Raw genomic sequence first — 8,049 nt, 5'->3', positions numbered from 1 at the left:
ATCTCCCTAAATCTTATTCCTTAGCCTCCAAACATAGATTAAAGGAATTAATTAGGGTTTACATGATGCACTTTTCTTTTGTCTTTTGTAATTGAAAACCAAAGTAATGTAACGTGTTTATCTCAAAAAAAGAAAAAAGAAAAAGTAATGTAACACGTTAGGAACACTTAATCAAGAGAATACTTTTAATTGATTTTCTTACCACAAACTTAATTTATTAGGTAATAGAGAATATTGTTTTAGATAGAATAGAATAGAGAAAAATAATACATATAGTTGACTTTAATTAATTTATTAAGGATTTATAGCCGATCCCAAATATTTGGGACCACTACTTTGTTTTTGTTGTTGTATTGTTTTGGCAAACTAACAATAATCACCAACAAATGGTGGAGCATTGTTAAGTTTTGATCCCTTCTTTTCCTACTTGTAATTCGGAAGAGGTGGAATACTTTGTTCATTTTTGAAGAAATTATTTGGGTCTACCATGGTTTTCACACGAACCAATCTCTCGAAATTACCCTTGAAATACGTAGCTCCATAAACTTTAGCTTTATCAAAGCTTGTATAATTATCTGAATTGGCACCAACGTCAAGGTCCTTGTAGCAGAAGAATGCCTCCCTTGTAGCAGAATTGGCACCAACGTCAACGTCAAGGCTTTTGATAAATTTAAATTCTTGTTGGTGACGTCAATTCCGTCCTCCAGCCAATGGAAACCGTACTGAATCAAAAATAAATTTCCAGCTCGATGTGGGAATGGAGTCTCTGATTCAGAAATCTCTTGCATTCTTCCCCCATAAGGATTCCATTGCATCCATCCAACCCCTCCTTTGATCATTAGCTTCCATATGGATTCCAACACTTCCTTTGGAATGACTTCTTTTACATAGTCAGACCTATTTTTTAAATAAATCACAGGCTGCTTCGGCCTTTGAAGTAAAACATTTATGGATGTTCCAATAGGATGGTCAACCCAGAATACTGTAGATTCAACCCAACTCATCTCATTGCACTCATTTTGTTGTAGGCCTAGTTGTGGAAAGCTCTCATTCAACAACGAAAGTAGTCCCTGTGTTTGCCCTAGGAAGAGGCCAATAAATGCAATTACTACTGTCTTCTTGCCCTTTTGGGAGTCTTGGCTTGCATTGAACACTTGGGGCATCACTCTTATGAATAAGTCTTCAGGTAGTTTGTGACCAACATGTTGCCACTGATAAGCAATATCCGTTGCACCTTGTTCCAGGGTCCTATTAGCATGGAACACAGTCACAATAGGTGGAACACGAAGCAACTTGATCTTCCATGATAGAATAACCCCAAAGCTTGCTCCGCCACCTCCTCTAATGGCCCAAAACAGATCTTCACCCATAGACTTTCTATCAAGGATTATACCGTTGACATTGACAATTTGTGCATCAATGATATTATCCACTGAAAGACCATATTTTCTCATCATGTTTCCATACCCACCTCCGGAAAAGTGCCCACCTGTGCCAACGCTAAGACATGCCGCAGCAGAGAATCCATGTTCCTTGCTTTTCTCAGCGATTCTGTAATAAAGTTCGCCAACCGTTGCACCAGCCTGAACCCAGGCGGTCTCATCTGCCAAACTTATATTGATGGATCTTAGATTGAACATGTCAAGAATAACAAAGGGCACATATGAGACGTATGAAAGGCCCTCATAGTCATGGCCACCACTTCGTATTCTAATCTGCAAGCCTTGATTCTTTGCACATTGAACCGTTCCTTGGACATGGGATTCATGCATGGCTGTTACAATTGCCAAAGGTTTTGGGGTCGTAGGTGTTGTAAATCTTTTGTTTCTTATATATGACAACAAAACAGATGGAAAAGAGGAATTTTTGGGAGTGTAAATGGCTTCAAAGATTGGGTTGGCAGGCTGTGAATAGTTTGAAAGACACTGGATGAAATTTTCAATAGCTGGACTTGAGGATGCACATGAAACTAAAAGCACATGGGCAGAGAAAATTAAGAGTAGGGTAGAGCTTGAAAGCTTCATCTTTTGAGGACTCTTTTTTCTTCTCTGGATTGCTCACTTGTAAATGATTCAGTGTATTTATAGGGAAATTGAGCAACTTAAAATTAATTTTTGGTCGTACACTATTCTTTTCAATTAACTAATCTCATGGGTATAATCGAATAAAAATCTTTTGTGCTACTTTTTGTGTTCCAATTCATGTTCCATTAGTCACAATTTACAATGTATTTGATTTTGTTTCCTATTTAAAACTTTAGATATTTTATAAGGAAAGTCAATAACATGCTTAATAAATAGCAAGTTCAATAAAATATTATATATATATATATATATATATATATATGAAAATTATGATATTTATGATATTCATTAATAGACATTTACTTAGATTATGTTTGTATATAAAATGTTAAATATGAAATTAATAATTATGATATTTATTAATAGGTATCTATGATTGTATTTTTATATGGAACTACTAAATATATAATTATGATAATTAATAATTGGTTTATATTAACTTATTAAAAAATTAATAGGGATTTATTATGATTTTACTTTACATAAAACTATTTTCTTTAAAAGTACAAGACTTAGGTTCAATACTTAGATATTGTTCTTTAGGCTTTCCTTTTAAAATTCTGTCATGTGGATTTTTTCTCATGGAATAAAAGTGTATTTTTTTAATTAAGTAGCTACATGGCTGAATTTTAAAAAGACAACCTAAGGAACAGCATTTAAAATATTATACTTAAGTTTTGTCATTCTTTAAAATCTATATTGAACTATTTATATATAAGAGAAATGATATGTCCACAACATTTTTACAACATTTTTACAACAAATCATAAGTGGCAGGATGTTACTGGTTGTTATTGTTGGGGCAAAAAAGTAATCTTAGTGTTAGGTTCAAATTTGAACCAATAACAACTAACCACCTATGATTTGTTGTAAAAATGTTGTATAATTATGGTTATTAATGATAGGTATTTATTATGAATATGTATGTATGTATGTAAAAGTAGAACTATCTATTATATCATTTAAAAAAGGGTAAATTATATATTTGGTCCTTAATCTTTAAGGTTTTTTTCAATTTTGTCTATAATCTCACAAATGTGTCAATTTGGGGTCCGTTTGGATAGAACTTATTGCTGAAAACTGAAAACATTATAGCAAAATATTTTTTAAATGTGTGAATAGTACTGTGAGACCCATTTTTAATGAAAAAAATTGCTAAAAAGTGATATTTGTGGGTCCCGTGAACAGTGTACGTGTGCACTGTTCACGCAGAAAAGTCAAAAGTTACGGCTATTGTTCATAAACAGTGCATGAATAGTAGCCGTAACTGACAAATTTGTTGTGCCAAAAAAAAAAAATAAAAGAAGGAAATGTGAAAACGTAAAACGCAGCCAAAAATAATCTGTATCCAAACAGATACTTGGTCTCTAACATTTTGGTATAGTGTCAAAATAGTCCCTACAATTAAAGTGATGGATAGAAAATACTGATGTAGCTAATTGTCTTATTAAAAAAAAAATTATGCCACGTGGACTTCCACATAAGCTGACATGTGACATAAATCTTAAAAAAATCAAAGATAAAATCACTCTAAATCTCTCTTTGCCTCCATGACCGAAGCACACTCTTGAAGTCCTTCAGTGCCGCTTGCCACCAGCGGTGGTCTCCAAACCCAAAGCTCTCTCTTATTTTCTTTATCAACCTCACTCTCTAAACCTGGTGCCACCATGTGAGCTTTCCCAAATCTGGCCGTGTTGGTCTTCCTCTGAAACCTTAAAACATTTTCATTTCCTAGAAAAGAAAATTTTCTAAAAACTGGTTCTTCTACTGATAAAATTAAAAAAAAAAATACATAGATTAATTCTTGAGAAAATCCCCAATAAGCTCAAAACCTGGCTATTCCACTTAGAGAAAAAAAAAAAAATGCTAACCAAAACAGTACCTAGACCTTTAAACCCAAACAAATAATTTTAGATTACACAAAGAACACACTCACATCCATAGCCGTTTACAAGCGAAATGAAACATCCAAACCCATAAACCCATTTTGAAATACAATGTAGGATCTATGATGTGTTGGAACTTGCCAATAGGAATGATAGGTTGGCAGGCAACTAGCTTCAGGCGTGCATCAGTAGAATAAAATAAATGTGGGACATGGCATGAGAAAACAAAAGTGTTGGGCTTTTTTCTTTCTTTTCTATAAAAGGCCAAGAATTGGCTTGGGCTAATATTATGCAGGGAAGAAATAAACATGGAATTATATTAATTGGTCCAATAATAATTAAAAAATTAGACATTTAGACTTGTAAAAAAATATTTTTCAAAGATGTCTGATATGTGCTATTAAAATTATTATTTTTATATGTTGATAAAAATAACTATCATTACATTTAATATATATAGCACGATAAACCCATACGTTATACCGGTATTGACCGGTACCCGAAATATATCGTACTACTGGCCAAACTGATACAGCCTTTTGTACGGTATTAACTTCCTTGCTTGTGATACGAGTCCATGCCATATACAGGATTAGAGAGTGATAACCCAAACAAATAGCACTGCCCATACCACATTGGAAATTGTGATAAAGGAATAGAATATATATTCCTAATTTACTTGCTATTGTGCTCCAACCGGATAGTTTTAAGTTTTTGGGTGGAGATATTAGAATTAATTTCTTGATATTTATGTTTATAATAAAAGCTCTTTTTCGTTTTATGTTTAGACAAAATTTATTCTACATAATCTCAAAGAGATTACAATGTCCTATGACGGAAAAAAGAATTTAAACTTGCCTACACCAAAAATTAATTTATGTTTTAGCCTAACAAGTAAGACAAATCATCATTAAACATCAATTCAAGATGAAATTTATGGGAATATTATACTTACCTTACTAAATTATGAGGATACACATTTTACCGCCCTAAACTAAATATTCTTTGCACTTGCACCTTAAATTATGAGAAAACACACTTACTTCCCTAAACTATTACCAATGGGATGTGGTGCAAAATGTTAGGTGGGTAATAGTTATGGATTTTTTTTTTTTTTTAAGAGAGTTTTAGCCTATAACGTCCACTCCTGATAATAACTCTTTATTATTAGATCAAGATATCAATCGGTTTTTGGTGTTGGATGAGACTGAATCTCAGATCTCTTATTCAACCATCAAAGATTTTACTAGTTGAGTTAACTAAAACTCACATTATTATAGATGATAAGTGTGCATGCATTTTCATTGTTTTGGGGGGATAGATAAATGTAAAAGGGGTATAATTTAGAAGAGTAAAGTATAATTTTCACAAAATTTATAGTAGCCATTGCTCATATTTTTCTCTTGCCACCACATCACAAATCAAAATCAAGACTAAAATATCATAGCTTATTATTTACTTAGAATTAGTCTACACCGTAGAAAGAAAACCGTATTGATTTAATTAAGTTATTTCTATATTTTCCAAGAGTTCTAAATTTCTTGTTTTAAAAAAAAAAAAATTAGTTTTTGAAAAACCATTTTCCAAATTAATTATAGACTTAAATCATGTCATTCAAATCCTTCTCCTTTATCATAAGAGATCCTAACACTTTACGAATTTCTTTCACAATATATACATACCATTTCAAGAGACCCATGAAACAACAACATATATAGCAATATCCACCATTACAAACCCAAATATAAATCCTCCACAAGCTCCAAATAAACAATAAAAATTAAATTTGCCAACTATCTCACATTAGCAAGCAACAACTCCCAAATCTTTACCATGGGTAAACCTCAAATGGCTACCATTGTACAAAATCCACAACCATTCACCAAATATGTCCACCAAAACAAAACCCATATACATAAGCACACGAATATCACTTCCAAAACTTAGATTAGAAGAACCTCTAGCAAAATATGAAAACCCACAAAATATTAAGAGCTCTTACCTTAAATAAGATGAGATGCAGGAGTTTAAGAGGTTCTTATGGAGTTTTTCAACAAAACTCGCCGGAAAAATAATTGTGGTGGTGGTGGAGGCCGGTGGGAGTGTGAGAGAGGGAGATATAAATGTGTTTATGTTTGTGTGAAAAGAAGGAAAAGAGAAGAGAAAGAAGGGTATGGCCGGTCAAGGGAAGGGAGAGATATTATGAGAGAAATGAGTGATGGGGAATTAAGGGGGTAAGAGGGGGTCATGTGTGGCTCCATAAAAAATTTGATCCCTTAGAAATAAGATATATATATATATATATATATATATATATATATATATATATATTTAAGGGCTGGTGCATTACACAACATCCCACCAATGATCACTTAGAATCAAATCTTTCACTTTTTGAGATTTTTCAACATCATCCTCCCTATAAGAAGCCCATTGGTCACCAATAACCATGGCTTGAAGGCATCTATTTATCAACTTCAACCTTTTAAGCATAACAATAACTGAAGAAAATCGAGTATTAGCAACTTGAAATGGATTTAAAGGACAAAATTCATTAAACATTGCCAACCTCATTGAATGGTTCATGATTAAAACACGTATGAAGGATGCATCATTAGCAATATGTGTAATCCAACTACATTCTTCAAATGTAACTTCATTCTTTTCTGTGTTTTTTGCTACACAAATATTCTTCAAAGCTAGATTAAGACTGTGGACAACACATGGTGTCCAAAATATTCTGGGATACTCACCTTCAATAAGAACTCTAGCAGCCTTCGTCACACTAGCATTATTAGTGCTGACTTGGACAACTTTTTCATATCCAATCTCCTTTAAAGCATCCTTCAACAAAGCAGCAACAAAATGTTTGTCTTTGTACTCACTTCACCTATTGATTGCCTTTATAAACACTAGACCCCCATCCATCAGAAGCTATACTTATATCATTTGCATTCCAAGTGTCCTTAATTGGTTTAAAAAGTTTTTCAACATTAGCTCTTTCTTTTTGCAAAAGTGTTGTTATCAAGGCATTGCATCCAAGAGGAACATAACCCAGAATGCGTATGGGTAGTTGCATATGGCATAGCAATTACGATAATTTGGGTTCCTTGCAATGTGAAATAGAAGCCCGCTGGTATAAAACTCCTAGAAGTTCTTCTGTCCAACTTAACTTTACCAGTATTCTGGAATGCTCTCTCTAGAGGAAATCTTGCAACCACCTTCCTCCTCTTACCATCAGGCACTGCATCTGTAAAACCACTCATTTCCCATCCCCAAAATGAGGGAATTTGCCCATGGGGAGGTGGGGGTAAAGGAATTTGACATCCTGTATCTTGCTCTATCTTAGGGGTTTGCCGTGTGTTTTAATCTTTTAGGGTTTTACTTTTGCTTTGTGTTTTAATCCTTTAAAAAAAATTCATATTTCGGCCCATATCAGCCCGAATCGGAAATCAAAAAAATAAAAATAAAAAGAACTCACAACGGACATGCATGTAGCCGTGACAGCAGCCGCACGCCCCGACAATGTGAGTTCAGTGCGGGTGTGCCTCCCCTATAGACACACTCATGCTTTCTAGACCACAACCAATCCATTTCCTTCAAAACTTTCAAACCCTGCAATTTGTTGGTTATGAGTTAACAAATGTTTTAGCAATTGGAGAACTTAGGAAACTAGAAATTCTTCACTTTTTAGGTTCTAATATTAAGGAGTAGACAGAAGAAATAGGAAATCTTAGTTATCTAAAGTTGTTAGATATGACAAGATGCTTTGATCTTCAGCAAATTCCATCTGGACTCCTATCTAGTTTAGTTATCTAGTTTATTGGAGAGTTTAAGACTTTGTTTTTTGTGAGAGCCTGTGGAGATTAGATTGTATCTAGGTGCTTCACCTTGTACTTATTGTTTTTGGCTCTTGATATATTCTTGTTAGGGGGAGATTCTTTTTATGTTACTTGTTTCACTGCTTATAGACTTATGATTTTGAGTTATTCATTGATATTTGTCTATATTTTGTGTTTTGTGAAATCAAGATTTTGATTTTGTGTACTTGTATTTTCCACACATACGTTTATGCGTTT

The 8,049-nt window shown here is 33.4% G+C and overlaps 1 pseudogene; it reads right to left on the bottom strand.

Moving 5' to 3' along the window:
* Positions 1-423: 423 nt before the first annotated feature.
* On the bottom strand, positions 424-2,024 carry LOC142633680 (berberine bridge enzyme-like 4; annotated as a pseudogene).
* Positions 2,025-8,049: the final 6,025 nt, after the last annotated feature.

This window comes from Castanea sativa, chromosome 5 (genome assembly GCF_040712315.1).
Source record: "Castanea sativa cultivar Marrone di Chiusa Pesio chromosome 5, ASM4071231v1".
NCBI lineage: Eukaryota > Viridiplantae > Streptophyta > Magnoliopsida > Fagales > Fagaceae > Castanea > Castanea sativa.
This window is presented reverse-complemented; position numbering and strand designations above follow the sequence as displayed.